Source organism: Vespa crabro, chromosome 25 (genome assembly GCF_910589235.1).
Source record: "Vespa crabro chromosome 25, iyVesCrab1.2, whole genome shotgun sequence".
NCBI lineage: Eukaryota > Metazoa > Arthropoda > Insecta > Hymenoptera > Vespidae > Vespa > Vespa crabro.
In genome coordinates this window covers 1,983,165-2,009,767 of record NC_060979.1, presented here as the reverse complement: position 1 = coordinate 2,009,767, position 26,603 = coordinate 1,983,165, and the positions used below count along the sequence as shown (strand labels likewise).

The window sequence follows — 26,603 nt, the reverse complement described above, 5'->3', positions numbered from 1 at the left end:
ATTGCGATCATAGGAATACTATAAAGTTATATGTAATTAGTTGTTGTTATATGAATAAATACCACTTGTTTATTGCCATATAACATTTTTGGATCTCTATTTAATATCTTTTATCATTAGCCAATTTCAGGAGAATTGTTTCAATGTATATTTTTTAATGACTGTATATTTTTCAAATATATTTTCTAATGACAGAATACTGTTTGAATATTTACACGACCTTCTACGTGTGACATGTAAATATCTTTAATACAGTGGGATGTTCGTGAAATTTTGTACGTATATACCAAGGAAATATTTTTTTCTTCCAAAATATTTTACATATACATTTAAATTATTTTACAACAGAACAATTACTGAACATGAGTTTATAAAGATATAAATGTTTTTTAGGTAGGTCATAACAATTAAAATATAATTAATATTTCATAATAGGATGTTACTTGGATAGTATTTTTTTTTTCATTGATTCAAATTTTCGAACATATTTAATATACTAGATTTTTTTAATTGACTCACCCCGTACTTTCACGCGCACTTATGGAAGAACGATCGGTTAATGTTAACTATGATCGTACATATTTGGAACAACGTGTAAATGATAAAAAGTATTAATTAATGTTTATATCTGTTGAAGTGGACGACGCGTCCGTCGTGTTCGAGCGATGAAATTAAACTGCGTCAGAATGAGGCGGTCCAAAGGGGTTGGTTCGCAACGCGCATGCTCCTGTGGAAGAAGGTTTAGAGTACTTTACAATGCAAAGAAGGGATATGAAAATTGACATAATACCTGGGTTGAGATACATGTGTTAAATTATATGGTATTGAACGACTGAAGGAAGAATGCCATAAGAACATTCAAGATATTTTATGGTAATTTTCTATTCTTTATTTCAAGAAAATTTCTGAATGTCGTATCTACTTGAATTATTAAGTATTCCCTTGAATAGGAATCATTAGAATAATTAATAAAGATACGTCTACGTGGGGTTGAACTGAGTAGATTTTAGAGAGCTATAATAGTCGTCAATATGTTATCAAACGAGGAAGTTTATATCGACAACGAATATTATACTTACAATCGTCTATTTTTTCGTCTAATTGGATTATTCCAACGGACGTCATTTAAGAATAAAATTTATATTGTTGTAATTAATTTTATGCTAGTTTTTGCATTATTGGAACAGGTATTTGTCATTCAATTGATTTGTTTACAATATATTTATAAAATTCTGAAATATAATAAATTATACAATGAATATATTCAATACTATCATATATTATTTATCAATTATAAATAATATTTTTTATTTCTTCCTTTAGATTTATTTCCTCTTCATGTCTGAAAGAAAATTAACGTTAATCGCCAAATTATTGGAAACAATCTTGCCTACATTATCCTTTGGTTTCTGTTACTATAACATATTGTTCAATAATAATATTGTCCGTAGTGGATGGAAATTAATTACATCTCTGTTTAATCTTAATGACTTACGCTTTTATCGTTTAACATTACTATGTACTAATTTCAGATGAAGAAAATACTTTATCGTATGAAATCCGATTGGGATGAATTAGCGAACAAACCAGAATTAGTGATACTGAAGAAATATGCTGAAATTAGTAGACTTTGTACTATAAAAATTTCAAGTAAGTGTATAACATTATATACGGAGTATCAGAATGTGTTAGAAAATATTTATTAATTAATTTTCATTAGTGCTTTATTCCCTTACAGTCTCTTTTTCTCTTTATATTGTATTTTTGATATTTCCATCATTGTTATGTCTGTTTCGTTACGTCATTGGTTCTATAGATGAAACTGAATTAATATTACCAATTCATATTGATTATTTCATGAAAAACCGAATGCTTTATTATATCGGGCTTACAACCGAATACGTAACTATATCGATCGTGTGCACAATAGGAATTGCTAATTATTCCATGTTTATTGCAATTATACAGCATGCTTGTGCACTTCTTACCATCGTTCAGTACGTAAATCAATCATTACTATATAAATATATTCAAAGAGAAAAAATATTTTCACTATTACAGTTTCTTTCTTCCGGTTTATTATCGATGATTTATTTTAGATGGAGGGTAAAAGAAAGATTTGAAAAAAGTCCACCTAACTCCTATTATGCCAATGTTCAGAGTGAATTATTAAATGAAAAGGAATGAATAGTTGCTGTCATAAAATTCTATAAACACGCGATCGAGTTTGTATCTGATTTTACGTGATCACGTATTTATTGTTTACAAAATTGACAATTGATTAAATATTGATAATACAGAATTTCTTTCTTGATTTCTTTCAAGATTTGTCGATTTATTAAAATCTTTTTACGAATTCATTCATCTTTTCGAAGAATTTTTGTGGTTTATATTTATTCTGGTTGATTATTTTTACGTAAGTAATGTTTAGGAATATTAAGAAGAAATTTAATTTTTAAATATAGAATCCGTATCAAAAAGTGTCGAGAAATTTTTTCTTAGTTATTTCAGATATTTACTTGGACTCTTAATTGGACCGATGTAATTGCAAAGCTCCTATACATTATTGGTTCTTTATTCGTAATATTTGTTTACTCCTACCTTTCACAACAACTGATAGACCACAACGTTAATGTATTTATAATATTGTAGGTATTTCTTTGTTGCCAAGATGTTTCCATTAAGTTCTTACTGTTTCCATTATATATCAAATATATTTATTATATAGCTCGTTTATTATGGCTCATTAAATCATTAAATTGAAATAGCACAAATATAATTTTTTTTTCTGACTTATTTTAATGCAGCATTTAAACTCCAAAGAGCGCATGATGCGAATTGAAGTAATTCTCTAATTATTTGGTGAAAATAATAAATTTGACATATTTTTTCATATTTGTTGAAACCGTACGAATTTAAGGATCAATCAAAAAATTATTTTCTATTACTCGATGAATCAATTTTCCCAAATAATGTAAATATGTATTATATTAAACGATATTAATTTTTACAGATGCCAAATTCCGTTTTATTCGTTATCATTGAAAACACAAAAATTGTTACCCCTTTTGATAATGAAAAGCATGAGACAGTGCAGTTTATCGGTGATGGGTACGATAGTGGTATCTCATGATACGTTTGCAACGGTAAACTACTTATTAAAAATAGATATTGCTCTTTAACATCTCCTAATTATTGAATCCTTTTATAACAGTCAATGACACATTCATTTTCTTTCGCTACGGTATTGTTCAATTTGCAATGAACTTAAACGAAGAGGATAGTATATGGTATTTGGTCATTGTATTGGATTATTGAATGCGTTATGTTAATAAATTGTTATATAATTGTTGCTTTGTTGTTAGCAGTTTGTAATTATAAGAAATTAATTTCTACAATGGAAAATTTATTTCACATTCTAATTTGTTTTTTTAGTATTTCCTCTTTTCGTGATTATAGAACGTCTGTGCCTTCGTGACAAATAATACAGGTTCGAAAAATTAATTTTTATTAAAAAAAAAAAATAATGAAAGAAAAAAATTGACGAATTTAAATAGAATATAATAATAATAATAATAATAATAAATATCGGTGAACATTGGTCAGATATGATATGAACTGAATATTAGTGTTGTTATAAAAATATGCAAAAAAAAATAAAAAGATTACAAGCATCTATTACAAGCTAAAAAAATGTATATTAAGCTTCGTAACTTGAGAAAAACGTGATTAACAAAATCGTATTGATATACAGATTGAATTAGAACTTCGAAAATTCTTGTTGATAAACTTTCGTGACAATATAGTCAATTGCAACGAATTTAATTGACAATCTGTTTACTGACATACATCCCGTATATGCGTGTACACGTGTATGTATATATTATATAAGAGGGAAATAAAGAACATGGAATAATTATTATTATCTGTGTTCTTTTATAATATGATATGAATACATGAAAAATTCTTGCCAATCTTTTCTGTTTCCAAAAAATTCCAAAAATTGAATTGATAAGAATTGTTATGGTAAATATTTTCCCGATTAATAGAATAATAATGCTGATCTGGTTTGAGTGGCATTTGTTTATATGAACAAACGAAAACTCGTTTAAATAGATATTAATATTTAACAAATATTTGTTATCCGATAGTTAACATACAAGTGATAACACTATATCGTCAACGCGTCAAATACTTAAACTTTATTTTATTGAAGTGTACGATACGTCCGTCAAGGTCGAGCGACGAAAGTGAACTGCGTCAGAATGAGGCGGTCCGAAGGGGTGGATTCGCAACGCGCATGCTCCTGCGGTAGAAGGGTTGAAGTACTTTGTAATGCAAAGAAAGGGTAAGAAAATGACATGATAGCTAGGATAAGAAACATATGTTAAATTTTATAGTATCGATCGGCTAAAAAAAGAAAGCCATAAGAAATACGGAATCATTTTACGGGAATATGCTATTTTTTATTTCAAACAAATTTCTCAGCGTTGAATCGAATTGAATTATTAAGTGTCCATTGGAAAAGGGATGATTAGAATAGTAAATGATGATACGCTTGCGTAGGGTTGAAGACAATCGATGTTGGAGAGCAGCAACAGACGGCAATATGGTTTCGAAGGAGGAAGATTATGTCGAAAATGAGTATTACACACTAAATCTTCAATTTTTTCGTTTAATTGGATTATGCCAAAAGACGTCATCTAAGAATATAATTCACATTTGTTTTATTAATTTCACTCTAGCTTTTGGAATATTCGTACATGTAATCATAGTTGAATTAATTTATGTACTATTCATTTATGCAATTTTTGTATATAATGAATAATTCAGAGAATGGATTCAATACTTTGACATATAATTATCTAAGTTTAAATATTATTTTTCTTTTTTTCTTTTAGATTCATTTTTTCTTCATTTCTGAAAAAGAATTAATATTGATCGCCAAATTACTGGAAACGACCTTGCCTACATTATGCTTCGCATCTTGCTATTGCAATCTATTGTTGAATAATAGAACTGTCCGTTCTACGTGAAAACCAATTTTTCCTCTTATTTTTTGGTTTTTTACTCTAAACGACATATGTTTCTATCGTTATAATAATTAATTTAACATAACTATGTAATAATTTCAGATGAAGAAAATTTTTTCTCGTATCAAGTCCGATTGGGATGACCTAGCAAACAAACCAGAACTAGTGGTACTGAAGAAATATGCTGAAATTAGTAGACTTTGTACATTAACAATCGCAAGTAAATGAATACACAATATGGAGAGTAACAAAAGGGTTTATAAAAATTCATTGATTAATTTTCATTAGTGCTTTTTTCCTTTACAGTTTCCTTTTATCTTTATATTGTATTTTTGATATTTCCATCATTGTTAAGTGTTTTTCGGTATGTTTCTGGTGATATAAGTGAAACGGAATTAATATTACCAATTCGTGTTGACTCTATTATGTACAACCGAATGCTTTATTACATCGGGTTTACAATCGAATCTATAATTATATTAATCGCGTGCAATGTAGGGATTGCTAACTATTCCATGTTTATAGCAGTTGTACAGCATGCTTGTGCACTTCTTACCATCGTCCAGTAAGTAAATCAATTGCAACGATATACGCATGGTGCAGGAGAAAAATAATTTTCACTATTAATGTTTTTTGGAGATTATTATTTATTTATTTTAGATGGAAAGTAATTGAAAGATTTGTAAAGAATCAACAAAGTTTCTATTATATGAATAATAAAAGTGTAAAAATCGATGAAAGAGAATGGATAATCCATATCATAAATTTTTATCATAACACGATCGAGTATGTATCTCTTATTACGTGACTCACGTTTTTATTATTTTTAATATTTACGAATTTCCAAATACTAATATTATAATATTTCTCTTTTTGATATCATTCAAGATTTATTGATTTAATGAAATCATTTTACGAAGGAATTCATCTGTTCGAAGAATTTTTTGGATTTACATATATTCTGCTTGATTATTTTTACGTAAATATTTTATTATATATATATATATATATATAAGTAACAAAAAGAGAATTGAATATAAAATTATACATCCCTTATCGAGAAAAATCAAGAAATTTGTTTTTAGTTATTTCAGATCATTTCTCTAACTCTTAATAAGACCGAAGGATTAACAAAATTCTTCTATGTTATTTCATCTTTTTTCGTAATATACGTTTACTTTTATCTCGGACAAAATATAATAAACCACAACGCCAACGTATTTAAAATATTGTAGGTATTTTTATTTCACCAAGAATGGTCCAATAATTTCATATGGTTTTCATTTCATATTGAATAGATATATATATATATATATATATATATATATATATATCTATATATAATTAAATAAATATTACAGAATATAAATGAAAGCTCAAAAAAATTGGAGCTTTATCATATTTGTCGAAATCGGACGAACTTAAGAAATTAATCAGAAATTATTTTCTATTAACCGAATACATAAACATGTGTTATATGAGGGATATTAATTTTTTACAGCTGTCAAATTCCATTTTATTCGTTATCTTTGAAGACGCAAAATTTGTTACTCTTTTTGATAATGAGAAGCATGAGACCATGCAATTTATCGGTGAGGGGTGCTATTGTTGTATCCCATGACATGTTTGCTACGGTAAAATATTTTTTTATTATATACAACCACGATATAACAATTAAACGCAATATACTAATCGTAATTTTCCTTACTAGTTAATGCGGAACTCATTTTCTTTTGCTATGGTATTGTATAGCTTGCAATGATTTTGATAATGAAAAATATAATATGATCGTTTGTAATTATGCTTAATGTCATTTAAATGGATTATTATTAATTGTCTTGTCTTTTTTCTCCCCCCCCCCCTTTTTTTTTTGTTATTACTTATTAATTATACGAATAAACGCAGTTGTTTTAATGCTTTTTTTTTTTTTTTTTTTTTTTTTAGAAATATTCTACTTCTTAATGTCTATTTAATATCTCTTAAATTTAATTAACTTTATGTAATTTTTTTACGATAACATTTATTTTAGGATAATTAAATATGCCCTTGAAATATTTATGCATGAAATTACTATTTTGCAAGTTAACGTAATCTCCTGTTTATTTTGTTGTTCAACTTATGTTACATAAGATTGATAAATAATCCTTTACATATATATACATTTAAAAAAAAAAAATATATATGACGATAAATTTGCAACTCAATATTTTCATCGAACATTTTTTCTAAGATCTATCAAAGAAGGAAGAAAAAAAAACAATGACTTTTTTTCAGTTGCTTTAAAACTATTCAAATATTTTTTTTTTTTTCAAATCCTTTAATCATTTTCAAGTTTCTGTAGTGCTTCTTTTTTTTTGTTTTTTTTATGTTTTTTTTTTTTTTCTTTTTGAATTTAGAACAGAATGAGATATTTTTTTAGTTCCATAGAAATAAAAACAATCGAATAATTTTTGTTCGAAATATAACAAGAAAAGAATCGAAATATTGAAAACTCGTTTAAAAAAAAAAAAAGAAAAAAAAAAAAGAAGAAGAAAAGAAAAAGAATTTCGATATTCTTGAAATCTCATGAAAGAAAAAAAAAAGATAAATAAAAGAAACATTCTTGAAAGAAAAAAAAAAAATAATCATACTTTCGAACTATTCTATAGTTTCTATTCCTTTTGAAATAATGGAACCATTGTTCCGAATATTTGTCAAGAATAAATTTAGAAAAAAAAAAAAAAATAAAAAATAACGTTTGCCTTCTTTAAGTAATACATCCTATAAAGAGTGGAACATTAGTTTTGAGAGATTTAATAATATTATAATAAAAAGAAAATTATTTATGTTAGTTGGATTATTATTCGTCGAGATAATACAATACGCCCTTTATGTTCGAGTGACGAAAGTGAAGAACTGGAATGAAAAGATACGGTGAATAAGGGTTGTATCCACTATGCGCATGATCTTGGGATAAAAATGAATCGAATAATTTATAATTCAAATAAATAAAAAGAGTGAAGGGGTTAAGAGAATGAAATAATAACGGCGAATAGAAGCAGGCGTTTTAATGATCTTTTGGACAAAATGTGAAAGATGATCGTAGAAATTAAGAAAACAAAAATAATGTACAGGTAATAATTGTTATTACCTGTATTCTATTAAAATATAATTTGAAAAATTTTTGACAACAATTACTTCTGTTCTCTTATGATACAGCTATTTCAGAATAAGACAATTGATATTATAAGAATTATTACTCTTGGAGAATTTGCTCGATAAAATGAAAAGTAATGCTGCCATAGTTTAAATGACTCACCCGGTATATTTGTTTGTACGAAAGTTCGAACGGATATTTTTCATCATTGAACGATCATTAATTATCACACTTATTAAAGTTCAAATGGTAAGAATATAAGGCTAATATTAAAGTATTAGGTTGGAAACTATGAAACGGGCGTTTTTGTTTAGTTATTTATTTTCATTCAACGCCCGTTTCATAGTTTCCAACCTAATATATACGTATCACGTTGGAAACTATGAAGCGGGGTTTTTTGTTTAGTTATTTATTATCATTCAACGCCCGTTTCATAGTTTCCAATCTGATACTAACTCGTAATAATGAGTACTAATTCTTTAATTGTAGAAAAAATATTGTCGCATTTTCGATCTATGTAATTAGTATTATTCTTTTCTGGTCTTTTCTTTTTTCCTTTTTTCTTTTTCTTGGAAGAATAACGAATATCTGAGATCTCTAAATGTAGAAAATATTTTCGAATGAATAATTCTAAACTGAGAGAAAAATGATTGCAACAAATAATAGAAGAATTCAAACGGAGCATAATAATAACAATTATATTAATAATAATAATAATGATTATAATAATAAATAAGAAAATACTTTCCAAATATGTAGATTGAATATTACTGTTATTAAAAAATATATATAAAATAAAAATATGATTATTTATATTCATATCAGTTTTGTTTTCAAAAAAATTCTCAAAATTGAATTAATACGAATTATTGTCCTGAATATATTATCGACCTAACAGAAAATAATATTAATCTGGTTCAAATGATTTACCCTGTACATTTGTATTTATTAACAAACGAAGACTAACTTAGATTGATATTAACACTTAACAAACATTTCTTATCCACTTGTTGACATGCAAATGATACCATTTTGGCATTAACGCGTTAAGTACTTAAGTTTTACTTCGATGAAGGAAGCTATAGGTCTATCTAGGTCGAGGGACAGAAGTGAACTGTGGGAGAATGAGGCGGTCCGAAGGGGTGGATTCGCAACGCGCATGCTCCTGCGGGAGAAGGGTTAGAGTACTTTGTAATGCAAAAAAGGGGTAAGAAAATGAGATGATAGGTGAGAAGAGATACATGTGTTTAATTGTATGGTATCGTACACGACAAAAGACGAACGCCATAAGAACATTGGAAACATTTATGGGAATATTCTATTATTTATTTCAAGCAAATTTCTCGGCGTTGAATCGAATTGAATTATTAAGTGTTCACTCGAAGAGGGATGATTAGAAATGTTAATAAAGATACGCTTGCGTAGGTTTGAAGAAAAGAAATGTTGAAGGACATCAACAGACGTCATTATGCTTTCGAAGGAGGAAGATTATATTGACAACGAGTATTACACTTTGAATCATAAATTTTTTCGTTTAATTGGATTGTGGCAAAGTCAGACATCGTCTAAGAATATAATTTATATTTATTTCATTAATTTAGTACTAGCAGTTGCATTAATCGGGCACGTAAGCATCGTTGAATTGATTAATGTTTCATTCATTTATATAACATTTGAAGATAGTAAACTATGGGCTAAATATATTCAATAATATGACATATTTATGTATTAAGTAGTAATAATATTTTGTATTTGTTCTATTAGATACAACTTTTGTTCACGTCAGAAAGAAATTTAATGTCGATCGCCAAATTACTGGAAACGCTTTTGCCTACTCTATGTTTCAGCTGTTGCTATTGCAATCTATTGTTGAATGATAGAGTTGTCCGTTCTACGTGAAAACAAATTTTTCCTCTTATTTTCTTTTCTTTTTTGTTTTTACTCTAAACGACATATGTTTCCAACATTATAATAATTAATTTAACATAACTATGTAATAATTTCAGATGAAGAAAATTCTTTGTCGTATCAAGTCCGATTGGGATGACCTAGCAGGCGAACCAGAATTAATGATAGTGAAGAAATATGCTGAAAATAGCAGAATTTGTACAATAATAATCGCAGGTGAGTTAATATATTATATATTCGGAAAATATAAATGTGTTCTAAAAATTTATTTATTTATTTTCCTTTGTGCTTTTTTTCTTACAGTCTGCTTTTATATTTATATCGTATTTTTGATATTTCCATCATTGTTAAGTGTGTTTCGGTATGTTTCTGGTGATATAAGTGAAAAGGAATTAATATTACCAATTCGTGCTGACTATTTCTCGAAGAACCTAATGTTTTATTATATCGGACTTACAACCGAATGCATATTTTTATTAATCATTTGCACGGTAGGAATTGCTAATTATTCCATGTTTATAGCAGTTGTACAACATGCATGTGCACTTTTCTCTATTGTTCAGTAAGTAAATCAATTGCAACGATATACGCATGGTGCAGGAGAAAAATAATTTTCACTATTAATGTTTTTTGGAGATTATTATTTATTTATTTTAGATGGAAAGTAATTGAAAGATTTGTAAAGAATCGACAAAGTTTCTATTATATGAATAATAAAAGTGTAAAAATCGATGAAAGAGAATGGATAATCCATATCATAAATTTTTATCATAACACGATCGAGTATGTATCTCTTATTACGTGACTCACGTTTTTATTATTTTTAATGTTTACGAATTTCCAAATACTAATATTATAATATTTCTCTTTTTGATATCATTCAAGATTTATTGATTTAATGAAATCATTTTACGAAGGAATTCATCTGTTCGAAGAATTTTTTGGATTTACATATATTCTGCTTGATTATTTTTACGTAAATATTTTATTATATATATATATATATATATAAGTAACAAAAAGAGAATTGAATATAAAATTATACATCCCTTATCGAGAAAAATCAAGAAATTTGTTTTTAGTTATTTCAGATCATTTCTCTAACTCTTAATAAGACCGAAGGATTAACAAAATTCTTCTATGTTATTTCATCTTTTTTCGTAATATACGTTTACTTTTATCTCGGACAAAATATAATAAACCACAACGCCAACGTATTTAAAATATTGTAGGTATTTTTATTTCACCAAGAATGGTCCAATAATTTCATATGGTTTTCATTTCATATTGAATAGATATATATATATATATATATATATATATATATATATATATCTATATATAATTAAATAAATATTACAGAATATAAATGAAAGCTCAAAAAAATTGGAGCTTTATCATATTTGTCGAAATCGGACGAACTTAAGAAATTAATCAGAAATTATTTTCTATTAACCGAATACATAAACATGTGTTATATGAGGGATATTAATTTTTTACAGCTGTCAAATTCCATTTTATTCGTTATCTTTGAAGACGCAAAATTTGTTACTCTTTTTGATAATGAGAAGCATGAGACCATGCAATTTATCGGTGAGGGGTGCTATTGTTGTATCCCATGACATGTTTGCTACGGTAAAATATTTTTTTATTATATACAACCACGATATAACAATTAAACGCAATATACTAATCGTAATTTTCCTTACTAGTTAATGCGGAACTCATTTTCTTTTGCTATGGTATTGTATAGCTTGCAATGATTTTGATAATGAAAAATATAATATGATCGTTTGTAATTATGCTTAATGTCATTTAAATGGATTATTATTAATTGTCTTGTCTTTTTTTCTCCCCCCCCCCCCCTTTTTTTTTGTTATTACTTATTAATTATACGAATAAATGCAGTTGTTTTAATGCTTCTTTTTTTTTTTTTTTTTTTTTTTTTAGAAATATTCTACTTCTTAATGTCTATTTAATATCTCTTAAATTTAATTAACTTTATGTAATTTTTTTACGATAACATTTATTTTAGGATAATTAAATATGCCCTTGAAATATTTATGCATGAAATTACTATTTTGCAAGTTAACGTAATCTCCTGTTTATTTTGTTGTTCAACTTATGTTACATAAGATTGATAAATAATCCTTTACATATATATACATTTAAAAAAAAAATATATATATATGACGATAAATTTGCAACTCAATATTTTCATCGAACATTTTTTCTAAGATCTATCAAAGAAGGAAGAAAAAAAAACAATGACTTTTTTTCAGTTGCTTTAAAACTATTCAAATATTTTTTTTTTTTTTCAAATCCTTTAATCATTTTCAAGTTTCTGTAGTGCTTCTTTTTTTTTGTTTTTTTTATGTTTTTTTTTTTTTTCTTTTTGAATTTAGAACAGAATGAGATATTTTTTTAGTTCCATAGAAATAAAAACAATCGAATAATTTTTGTTCGAAATATAACAAGAAAAGAATCGAAATATTGAAAACTCGTTTAAAAAAAAAAAAAGAAAAAAAAAAAGAAGAAGAAAAGAAAAAGAATTTCGATATTCTTGAAATCTCATGAAAGAAAAAAAAAAGATAAATAAAAGAAACATTCTTGAAAGAAAAAAAAAAAATAATCATACTTTCGAACTATTCTATAGTTTCTATTCCTTTTGAAATAATGGAACCATTGTTCCGAATATTTGTCAAGAATAAAATTAGAAAAAAAAAAAAAAAAAATAAAAAATAACGTTTGCCTTCTTTAAGTAATACATCCTATAAAGAGTGGAACATTAGTTTTGAGAGATTTAATAATATTATAATAAAAAGAAAATTATTTATGTTAGTTGGATTATTATTCGTCGAGATAATACAATACGCCCTTTATGTTCGAGTGACGAAAGTGAAGAACTGGAATGAAAAGATACGGTGAATAAGGGTTGTATCCACTATGCGCATGATCTTGGGATAAAAATGAATCGAATAATTTATAATTCAAATAAATAAAAAGAGTGAAGGGGTTAAGAGAATGAAATAATAACGGCGAATAGAAGCAGGCGTTTTAATGATCTTTTGGACAAAATGTGAAAGATGATCGTAGAAATTAAGAAAACAAAAATAATGTACAGGTAATAATTGTTATTACCTGTATTCTATTAAAATATAATTTGAAAAATTTTTGACAACAATTACTTCTGTTCTCTTATGATACAGCTATTTCAGAATAAGACAATTGATATTATAAGAATTATTACTCTTGGAGAATTTGCTCGATAAAATGAAAAGTAATGCTGCCATAGTTTAAATGACTCACCCGGTATATTTGTTTGTACGAAAGTTCGAACGGATATTTTTCATCATTGAACGATCATTAATTATCACACTTATTAAAGTTCAAATGGTAAGAATATAAGGCTAATATTAAAGTATTAGGTTGGAAACTATGAAACGGGCGTTTTTGTTTAGTTATTTATTTTCATTCAACGCCCGTTTCATAGTTTCCAACCTAATATATACGTATCACGTTGGAAACTATGAAGCGGGGTTTTTTGTTTAGTTATTTATTATCATTCAACGCCCGTTTCATAGTTTCCAATCTGATACTAACTCGTAATAATGAGTACTAATTCTTTAATTGTAGAAAAAATATTGTCGCATTTTCGATCTATGTAATTAGTATTATTCTTTTCTGGTCTTTTCTTTTTTCCTTTTTTCTTTTTCTTGGAAGAATAACGAATATCTGAGATCTCTAAATGTAGAAAATATTTTCGAATGAATAATTCTAAACTGAGAGAAAAATGATTGCAACAAATAATAGAAGAATTCAAACGGAGCATAATAATAACAATTATATTAATAATAATAATAATGATTATAATAATAAATAAGAAAATACTTTCCAAATATGTAGATTGAATATTACTGTTATTAAAAAATATATATAAAATAAAAATATGATTATTTATATTCATATCAGTTTTGTTTTCAAAAAAATTCTCAAAATTGAATTAATACGAATTATTGTCCTGAATATATTATCGACCTAACAGAAAATAATATTAATCTGGTTCAAATGATTTACCCTGTACATTTGTATTTATTAACAAACGAAGACTAACTTAGATTGATATTAACACTTAACAAACATTTCTTATCCACTTGTTGACATGCAAATGATACCATTTTGGCATTAACGCGTTAAGTACTTAAGTTTTACTTCGATGAAGGAAGCTATAGGTCTATCTAGGTCGAGGGACAGAAGTGAACTGTGGGAGAATGAGGCGGTCCGAAGGGGTGGATTCGCAACGCGCATGCTCCTGCGGGAGAAGGGTTAGAGTACTTTGTAATGCAAAAAAGGGGTAAGAAAATGAGATGATAGGTGAGAAGAGATACATGTGTTTAATTGTATGGTATCGTACACGACAAAAGACGAACGCCATAAGAACATTGGAAACATTTATGGGAATATTCTATTATTTATTTCAAGCAAATTTCTCGGCGTTGAATCGAATTGAATTATTAAGTGTTCACTCGAAGAGGGATGATTAGAAATGTTAATAAAGATACGCTTGCGTAGGTTTGAAGAAAAGAAATGTTGAAGGACATCAACAGACGTCATTATGCTTTCGAAGGAGGAAGATTATATTGACAACGAGTATTACACTTTGAATCATAAATTTTTTCGTTTAATTGGATTGTGGCAAAGTCAGACATCGTCTAAGAATATAATTTATATTTATTTCATTAATTTAGTACTAGCAGTTGCATCAATCGGGCACGTAAGCATCGTTGAATTGATTAATGTTTCATTCATTTATATAACATTTGAAGATAGTAAACTATGGGCTAAATATATTCAATAATATGACATATTTATGTATTAAGTAGTAATAATATTTTGTATTTGTTCTATTAGATACAACTTTTGTTCACGTCAGAAAGAAATTTAATGTCGATCGCCAAATTACTGGAAACGCTTTTGCCTACTCTATGTTTCAGCTGTTGCTATTGCAATCTATTGTTGAATGATAGAGTTGTCCGTTCTACGTGAAAACAAATTTTTCCTCTTATTTTCTTTTCTTTTTTGTTTTTACTCTAAACGACATATGTTTCCAACATTATAATAATTAATTTAACATAACTATGTAATAATTTCAGATGAAGAAAATTCTTTGTCGTATCAAGTCCGATTGGGATGACCTAGCAGGCGAACCAGAATTAATGATAGTGAAGAAATATGCTGAAAATAGCAGAATTTGTACAATAATAATCGCAGGTGAGTTAATATATTATATATTCGGAAAATATAAATGTGTTCTAAAAATTTATTTATTTATTTTCCTTTGTGCTTTTTTTCTTACAGTCTGCTTTTATATTTATATCGTATTTTTGATATTTCCATCATTGTTAAGTGTGTTTCGGTATGTTTCTGGTGATATAAGTGAAAAGGAATTAATATTACCAATTCGTGCTGACTATTTCTCGAAGAACCTAATGTTTTATTATATCGGACTTACAACCGAATGCATATTTTTATTAATCATTTGCACGGTAGGAATTGCTAATTATTCCATGTTTATAGCAGTTGTACAACATGCATGTGCACTTTTCTCTATTGTTCAGTAAGTAAATCAATCGTGGCGTTATAAGTATATTGCAAGAGATAAAATCTTTTTTGTATTACGTACTTTTTGCGGTTTATTAATGGATTCATTTTAGATGGAGAGTAAAACAAAGATATGATAAAATTCCACAGTATTCTTCTGATATCAGTGTTGAAAGTGAAATAGCCGAGGAAAACGAGTGGATAGTCCATCTCATAGAATTCTATAAAAGCGCAATCAAGTTTGTATTCCATTTTAGAAATTTTTGGATTTATTATTTATAGAATTAACAACTTATTAAATCTTAATAATATGGAATTTCATTTTTGATTTCTATCAAGGTTTGTCGATTTATTAAAATCTTTTTACGAATCCGTTCAAATACTCGCAGCGTTATTGTCGTTTGCATTTATTCTTGTAGATTATTTTTACGTAAGTTGCAAAATATATGCATATTCGTAGATATTTAAAAGATATTTAATTTATCAAAAATATACTTCGTATACGAGAATTATCGTGAAATTTGTTTTCAGTTATTTCAGGTATTTTCTTTTAGCCTTAACAGGATGGAAGGAATTGCGAAACTTCTCTACGTTATTTGTTCTCTGTTTGTAATATACATTTATACTTACGTCGCTCAAAATTTAATGGATCACAATGATAACGTATTTTTAATATTGTAGGTGTTGCTATTACATTATGACTGGTCCAATAATTTCGTGTGGTTTCAATTTCATCTTAAATATATGTTTAATAGATAACTCGTTGACAATGTTACATTATATTATGAAAAGGTGACAGAATAAATATAATTTCTTTTTTGACAGATTCCGGTCCATCGTCTGCACTTACAAGGACCACGAATTGACCAAAATCTCGAATTTTAACTTTTCATTTGGCTAATATGATAAATCTTATTTTTTTCATTAATGGTCGAGATCGCACGATCTTAAGGATCGATAAAAAATTATTATCAATAATCCAACCGATTAATTTTTCCAAATATGTAGATATTTTACATACGTGCGATATTAATTTTTACAGTTGTCAAATTCCATTTTATTCGGCATCATTGAAAAACCAAAAATTGTTACTCTTCTTGACAATGTATAGCATGAGACTGTGCGGTATATCCCTGATGGGTGCAGTCTTTATATCGCATGAACTGTTCGTAATGGTAAAATATTTTCTCTATAATTATATAACTAGGACATCAACTAAACACCGTATACTAATCGAAAACATTCTTACTAGGTCGTTAGTAAGTCATTATCTTTCGCTATGGTATTGCATAATCTGTAATGAATTTAATAATAACAGATATGATCTAATTGATGATAATAATATATTGCGTACATACGAATACGTTATAGTTATTTGTAATTTGTTGTTGTTATATGAATAAATGCCATTTCTATATTACCATATAACATTTTTGCATCTTCTATTTGATATTTTTTATCGATAGTCAAATTCAGAAGAATGGTTTCAATTACTATATATTTTTTAATGACTGAATATTGTTTGAATATTTACACGTGCTCCTACGTGTAACATGTAAATATTTTTAATACCGTGGGATGTTCGTGAAATTTTGTACGTATATACCGTGGAAATATATTTTTTTTTTTTCAAATGATCTTTAAAACTTAATATTGTTGCATTGTTTGATTCCATGTGTGATGTATGTCAATGAAGGTAATCATCATTTGATTCGATTGTGTGATTTCTACCAGGGATTTGCAGAGAGGAACATTAATTCAATGATGATGCGACAGGACAAGGAATCGTTGATTATAGGATGACATAGAAGTTGATTTGACAGATTAACGGATTAAACAAGGAAGCAGGCAAAAAATAGTACATTAGAACAATTAATTCACGTTACTTAACACGTTTGGAAACTTTGTGCAAAGAATTGATTATAGTCTGAGTTAATTGTTTAATAGTAATTCGAAGAAATCGAGTTATTGAGACTCACTGATTTTTCAAATAAATACTTAGAAATTTGTTAGAGCCATTGTAATGTGCGGGGTACATATTTCTCGTCGGTTATCCAATATGCAGAGTATTCTAATTGTACAAATCTCAAAATAATTTCTAATTGTATAGTTCGGGTGTTTTATAACCCAGGCACTTAGAACAATTGTCATTCATTGCGGAATGAATAATTTTGACTCCTAAAAAAGATTTTATATATCCTTTGAAGTCTCTGAAATAATGTTAAGTAGGTTCGATAAAATATTTCCAATTTTGATATAATAATAAAAATTCACGATTTATTGAATATGATTTGATTTAATGGATTGCAAATTGTGGAGCTATTGATTAACTAATGCTTTTACCGAATGCGTAATACAAACTTGATAATTAATCGCTCCTTGACATACTTTATTAGCGACATTAATAGCTAATTAATGATTTTATTTTTAATTAATGATTAATAGCTAATTAATGATTACAGAAGTGCAAATTTTGGCATACTTTTCGAATTTTATTAATTCGATCCATCAGATTATCTAGCTGATTTGTCACGAAACGTGTCGAGTATAAAGGACTTGCGTTCCATTGGATAATAATATTATTTCAATGATTCTGAGTGGTCTAATATTTAACGAAGAGTATTAGGAAACGATATACGGCTGATGCAAGATTTCAAATGTATATTTATAAAGAAAGAAAATTGTAGGATCTATAAACTATTTATGTCTTGGAAAAATGTTAAGCGATTTCATGACTGATCTTAGATACAAAACAATAAAAGATATGGTAAGAGATTTGGTTGAAAATGATGAAATTCATTAGAATGCTTACCGAACTATGTGATCCGTCAGATTGAAATATTTGAAACTTCAGCGAAGAAAAATGTCGAACGTGAGTGAATAAAAATAGATAGTATTCAATCAGATTCCTTTTTCTTTTTTTTTTCTTTTTTTTTTCTCTTTTTTTTTTTTTTGAAGCGAACGATGCATCCGTCTTGTTCGAGCGATAAAAATATACTGCGGGAGAAAGAGGCGGTCCGAAAGGGCGGGTTCGCAACGCGCATGCTCCTACGGAAGAAGGGGTTGAAGTATTGTCGTATGCAAAGAAGGGGCAAGAAAATGAAATAATTGTTGAGAAGAGATACATGTGTTAAATTGGATGATATTGAACGGCAATAGGTAAGAGGCTATAAGAAAATATTTTACGGGAATTTTTTTATTTTGTATTTGAAAATAATTTCTGGTCGTCGAAACGAATTGAATTATTTATTATTCACTCGAAGAGAAACGATTAGAAATATTAATGAGGATATGTTTGCGTGGGGTTGAAAATAATCATTATTGGAGGATCTGAATAGTCGACAATATGCTTTCGAAGGAGGATGATTATATTGACAACGAGTATTATACTTATAATCGTCGATTTTTTCGTTTAATTGGATTTTGGCAACGTCAGACGTCATTTAAGAATGTAATTTATATTTATTTCATTAATTTCATGCTACTATTTGGATCATTCGAACAGGTATTTGTCATTGAAGATGATTTCTGTACAATTTTTTTTTCTTTTTTTTTTTTTTTTTTTATACTATTCTTGAATATAATAAATTGTACAGAGAATATATTAAATATTATGAGATATTATTTATTTAATATAAATAAGATTTTTTTTTATTGTTTCCTTTAGATTTATTTTCTCTTCATGTCCGAAAGAAAATTAATGTCGATCGCCAAATTATTGGAAACATCATTGCCAACATTATGCTTCGGATCTTGCTATTGTAATTTATTGCTGAATTATAGAATTGTTCGTTTCTACGTGAAAACAAATTTTTTCTACCGATTGTTTTTTTTTTTTTTTTTTTTAATCCAAACGACATATGTTTCCAACGTTATAATAATTAATTTAACATAACTATGTAATAATTTCAGATGAAGAAAATTCTTTATCGGATCAAATTCGATTGGGATTATCTTGCGAACAAACCAGAATTAATGATACTTAAGAAATACGCTGAAATTAGTCGACTTTGTACAATAGTAATCGCACGTAAGTTGAATACATCGTATGCAGAGTAAAAGAATGTATTATAAAAATTTAATAATTAATTTTCATTAGTCCTTTTTTCCCCTTACAGTCTTCTTTTATTTTTATATTGTATTTTTGATATTTCCATCATTGTTAAGTGTTATTCAATACGTTCTTGGTTTTATAAATGAAACGGAATTAATATTACCAATTCGTGTTGAATATTTCATGAAAAATCTTATGCTTTATTTCTTTGCCCTTACAATTGAATACATAATTATATTAATCGCGGCCACAGTAGGAATTGCTAACTATACCATGTTTATAGCAATTGTACAGCATGCATGTGCACTTCTTACAATTGTGCAGTGAGTAAATCAATCATGACTATAAGATTATCCAGCAAGAGAAAAAATATTTTTACCTATTGCTATTTTTTTTTCTTTTGCGTCTCATTATTTATTTATTTATTTTAGATGGAAAGCAATTGAAAGATTTCTAGACAATCGACAAAATTTTTATTATACGATTACTAATCGTGAATTAATCGAGGAAAGACAATGGATAATCGATATCATAAAATTCTATAATAAAGCAATCGAGTTTGTATCTTATTTTACGAGACCAATTTATTTATTAATTTTTAAAGTTTACAATTTGTCAAATATTAATATTATAATATTTCTCTTTATGATATCATTCAAGATTTATCGATTTATTGAAATTATTTTACGAAACAATTCATCTGCTCGAAGAATTATTGGGATTTATATTTTTTTTGATAGATTATTTTTACGTAAGTATTATTATATATAATTATATTCATGTATAAATAAATATAAAAAAAAAAAAAGAAAAAAAAAAAAAAAAAAAAAAAGAAAAAGAAAAAAAGAAAAAAAAAATTAATTCTAAATTACATACACCTTTTATTGAGAAAAGACGGGATATTTGTTTTTAGTTATTTCAGTTACTTTCTCAAAGGTTTAATAAAACCGAAGGTTTTACAAAGTTCTTATATGTTATTGGATCTCTTTTCGTATTATATGTTTACTGTTATCTTGCACAAAAATTAATAAACCACAACGCCAACGTATTTACAATACTGTAGGTATTTTTATATAGCCAAAAATGGTCTAATAATTTCATGCGCTTTCCACTTCTTATTGAATATATATATATATATATATATATATATATATATATATATATATATATGTATATATGATTAAATAAATATTACAGAATCAAAAAATTTGAGCTTTGTCGTAATTGTCAGAAATCGCACGAACTTAAGAAATTAATCAGAAATTATTTTCTATTAAACGAATATATAAACATGTGTTATATGAGGGATATTAATATTTTACAGATGTCAAATTCCATTTTATTCGTTATCTTTGAAGACGCAAAATTTGTTACTCTTTTTGATAATGAGAAGCATGAGGCCATGCAATTTATCGGTGAAGGGTGCTATTGTCGTATCCCATGATCTTTTTGCAACGGTAAAATATTTTTTTTTATTATATAAAACCGCTATATAACAATTAAACGCAATATACTAATCGTAATTTTTCTTACTAGTTAATGCGTAAGGCATTTTCTATCGCTATGGTATTGTATAGCTTGCAATGATTTTTATAATGAAAAATATAATATGACAGTTTGTGTTTATGCATGTCATTAAATTGAATTATTATTTATTCTCTTATCTTTTTTCTGTGTCCTTTCTTTTTTTTTTTCTTTTTTTTTTTTTTTCTTTCCTTTTTATCAATTATTACTTATACCAATAAACGCAATTTTTGAATGCATTGTGCGGAATTATTGTACTTCTTAATTTCTATTTAATATCTCTTAGATTTAATAAACTTTATGTAATTCTTTAAATATAACATTCATTTTTGGATAATTAAATATTCCCTTGAAATTTTGATACGTGATATTACTATTTTTGTAATGTAACATAATTTTCTGTTCATTTTTTTATTCAGTTATGTTCATCAAACAACCTATATTTCATAAGATTAATAAATAACCCTTTACGTTTTTAAATGACTCACCCGATAGATCAGTTTGTCCGAACGATAAAAAAAAAAAATTGTACAGACGTACATTCGCATTAAACGATTATTTCTTTTTTATTTTTGATTGATAAAATGTAAATTATTTTATATATATATATATTTATGCAATGGAGAAAAAAATATAGTTAATGATAAATTTGTTATCCAATATTTTCATCGAACATCTTTTTCAAACTGTTCCAGTATGTTTTTTTTTTTCTTTTTAAATCCAAAAAGGAAAAAGAAGATAATATGACTTTTTTCTTTCAATTTTTTTTCAAAACTTTTTCAATATTTTAATTTCAAACGCTCTAATAATTTTTGGAGCTTATAGTATAATGATTGTTTTGTTTTTTTTTAAATATCCTTTTCATTATATCTTATAACACGACAAAGAATGTGTTAATTGTATAGAAAAAAAAAAAAAAAAATGATCTTATAATTCTATTTGGAATAAAACAAAAGAAAAGAAAAAAAATGAGATATCGTAAAAAAAAAAAAGGAAAACAGAAAAAAATATCGATTTTCTTGAAATCTCTTCAAAATAATGAAATGTTGTTGGAGAGAAAAAAATTCTCTCGAATTATTCTATACTACTTGAAATAATAAAATCATTGTTACGAATATTTGTTAAACATGAAATTAATAAAAATAACACTTGCCTTTTTTATATGATAGAAAATGGAATAAATAGTTTTGAGAGAGTTATTAACATTGAACGAAATTACTTACTTTACATGGATTCAAATTCGTCGTGGTATCACCACACGTCCTTGATATTCGAGAGACGAAAGTAAACTGAGGTGGAAAGAGACGATGAATATGGTTGTGTCCGTGTTGCGCATGACCATGAAATAAAAAGAATAAAATTATTTACAGTTCCAATAAATAAAGAAGATGAGGGTGTTATAAGAGTGATGTAATATCAGCGAAGAGATGCAGGTGTTTCACTGGTCTTTGGACAAAAAGGGAGAGATGCTCGTAAAAATTAATAAAAATAAAAAATACTAGACAGGTAATAATTGTAATTACACGTATCCTTTCAAAATGATATTTGAAAAATTCTTGAGGACAACTAACTTCTGATCTCTTATCTTACAGCTATTCTGGAATAAGATTATTGAAATTATAAGAATTATTCTCTTGAAAATTTGCTCGATAAAATGAAAAGTAATGCTGGTATGGTATAAATGACTCACCCTGTACATTTGTTCGCACGAACGTTCGAACGGATATCTTTTATCATTGAACGATCATTAATTATCACACTTATTAACGTTCAAATGATAAAAATATAACGCTAATGTTTTACTTAAGTACTAAATCGTAATAATAAGTACTAACTCTTTAATTGTAGAAAAAATATTGTCGCATTTTCGATCTATGTAATTAGTATTTTTCTTTTCTGTTCTTTTTTTTTTTTCTTTTTTTCTTTGAAGAATAACGAATATCTGAGACCTCTAATTGAAGAAAATTTTTTCGAATGAATAATTCTAAACTGAAAGAAAAATGATTGCAGCAAATAATAAAAGAATTCAAACGGAGCATAATAATAACAATTATATTAATAATAATAATAATGATTATAATAATAAATAAGAAAATACTTTCCAAATATGTAGATTGAATATTACTGTTATTAAAAAAAATATATAAAATAAAAATATGATTATTTATATTCATATCAGTTCTGTTTTCAAAAAATATTCTCAAAATTGAATTAATACGAATTATTGTCCTGAATATATTATCGACCTAACAGAAAATAATATTAATCTGGTTCAAATGATTTACCCTGTACATTTGTATTTATTAACAAACGTAGACTAATTCAGATAGATATTAACATTTAATAAACATTTGTTATCCACTTGTTAACATGCAAATGATAGCATTATGGCGTTAACGCGTTAAGTACTTAAGCTTTTTCTTCGATGAAGGAACCTATAGGTCTGTCAAGGTCGAGGGACAGAAGTGAACTGCGGGAGAATGAGGCGGTCCGAAGGGGTGGATTCGCAACGCGCATGCTCCTGCGGGAGAAGGGTTAGAGTACTTTGTACTGCAAAAAAGGGGTAAGATAATGAGATGATAGGTGGGAAGAGATACATGTGTTAAATCGTATAGTATCGAACGTTTAAAAAAAGAAAGCCATAAGAACTGCGAAATCACTTTACGGGAATATACTATTTTTTATTTCAAGCAAATTTCTCGGCGTTGAATCGAATTGAATTATTTATTATTCACTTGAAGTGGGATGATTAGAAATACTAATGAAGATACGCTTGCGTGGGGTTGAAAATAATCATTGTTGAAGGACCTCAACATTCGGAAATATGCTTTCGAAGGAGGAAGATTATATCGACAACGAGTATTATACTTATAATCGTCGATTTTTTCGTCTAATTGGATTATGGCATCGTCAGACCTCATTTAAGAATATTATTTATATTTGTTTCATTAATGTCATACTACTATTAGGATCATTCGAACAGGTAATCGTCATTGAATTGATTTCTGTACACTTCTGTTATAGAATTCTTGAATATAATAAATTGTACGAAGAATATATTAAATATTATGACGTATTATATATTGAATATAAATAATATTTATTTTTTATTGTTACCTTTAGGTTTATTATCTCTTCACGTCTGAAAGAAAATTAATGGTTATCGCCAAATTACTGGAAACGACTTTACCTACATTATGCTTTGGATTTTGCTATTTCAATTTAGTATTGAATGATAGAGTTGTCCGTTCTACCAGAAAATAAATTTTTCCTCTTATTTTTTTTTCTTTTTCTTTTTTTTTTTTTACTCTAAACGATATATATTTCTATCGTTGTAATAATTAATTTAACATAACTGCGTAATAATTTCAGATGAAGAAAATTCTTTATCGTATCAAGTCAGACTGGGATGAATTAGCAAACAAACCAGAAATAATAATACTGAAGAAATATGCCGAAATTAGTAGACTTTGTACAATAGTGATCGCAAGTAAGTGTATAGACGATATGCAAGAATAAGAGAATGTATTATAAAAAATTTATTAATTATATTTCATTAATGTTTTTTCTATTACAGTCTGCTTTTATCTTTATATTGTACTTTTGATATTTCCATCATTATTAAATCTATTTCGATACGTTTTTGGTGCTATAAGTGAAACGGAATTAATATTACCAATTCGTGCTGATTATTTTAATAAAAATCGAATGCTTTTCTTCTTTACCCTTACACTTGAATATATAATTATAGTAATCGGGTGCACTGCAGGTATTGCTAATTATTCTATGTTTATAGCAGTTGTACTGCATGCTTGTGCGCTTTTCTCCATCATCCAGTAAGTAAATCAATTACGACAAATAAGTATTTTTAAATACTTTCATTATTAGGATATTTTGCGGTTTATTATCGATTTATTTTAGATATAGGATAGAAGATAGATTTAAAAGAAAACCACCTAATTACTATTATACAAATGTTAAAAGTGAATTATTAAAGGAAAATGAGAATGAATGGATTGTCGATCTCATAGAATTCTATAAAAGAGTGACCGAGTTTGTATCCCATATTACGAACCTATAGGTTCATTTTTTGTAAATTTAACAATTTATTAAATATTAATAACATAGAATTTCATTTTTGATTTTTATTAAGATTTGTCGGTTTATTAAAATCTTTTTACGAAGCTATTCAAATAATCGCAGCATTACTGTCGTTTACATTTATTCTTGTAGATTATTTTTACGTAAGTTGAAAAATATATACATATACGTAGATATTTAAAAGAAATATAATTTATCAAAAATATACTTGGTATACGAGAATTATCGTGAAATTTGTTTTCAGTTATTTCAGGTATTTTCTTTTAGCCTTAACAGGATGGAAGGAATGTCGAAACTTCTCTACGTTATTTGTTCTATATTTGTAATATACATTTATACTTACGTCGCTCAAAATTTAATGGATCACAATGATAACGTATTTTTAATATTGTAGGTATTGCTGTTACGTTATGACTGATCCAATAATTTCGTGTGGTTTCAATTTCATCTTAAATATATCTATAATAGATAACTCGTTGACAATGTTACATTATATTATGAAAAGGTGACAGAATAAATATAATTTCTTTTTTGACAGATTCCGGTCCATCGTCTGCACTTACAAGGACCACGAATTGAAGAAAATCTCGAATTTTAACTTTTCATTTGGAGAATATGATAAATCTTACTTTTTTCATTATTGGTCGAGACCGCACGATCTTAAGGATCGATAAAAAATTATTATCAATAATCCTACCGATTAATTTTCCCGAATATGTAGATATTTTATATATGTGCGATATTAATTTTTACAGTTGCCAATTTCCGTTTTATTCGTTATCATTGAGAAACCAAAAATTGTTACTCTTCTTGACAATGTATAGCATGAGACTTTGCGGTATATCCCTGATGGGGGCAGTGTTTATATCCCATGAATTATTCGCAACGGTAAAATATTTTCTGAATCATTATATAGCTATGACATCAACTAAACACCGTATACTAATCGAAAACATTCTTACTAGGTCGTTAGTAAGTCATTATCTTTCGCTATGGTATTGTATAATATGCAATGAATTTAATAGTAACAGATATGATATAATTGATGATCATAATGTATTGTGATCATACGAATACAGTAGAGTTATTTGCAATTTGCTGTTGTTATTTGAATAAATGCCATTTGTTTATTATCATATAACATTTTTGCATATCTATTTAATATCTTTTATCATTAGCCAATCTCAGGAGAATGATTTTAAAGTATATTTTTTAATGACTGTATATTTTTCAAATATATTTTCTA

At 26.9% G+C, this 26,603-nt stretch overlaps 1 long non-coding RNA gene across 1 annotated transcript in view; it reads right to left on the bottom strand.

Moving 5' to 3' along the window:
- Window positions 1-449: 449 nt before the first annotated feature.
- Window positions 450-26,603, bottom strand: part of LOC124432499 — a 43,413-nt gene continuing 17,259 nt past the window's right edge. The window contains exons 5-6 of the long non-coding RNA XR_006944277.1: window positions 22,480-22,545; window positions 450-727 (exon numbers count right to left, since the gene is read on the bottom strand). This is a non-coding gene — a long non-coding RNA (uncharacterized LOC124432499). The remainder of the gene's footprint in view (window positions 728-22,479; window positions 22,546-26,603) is intronic.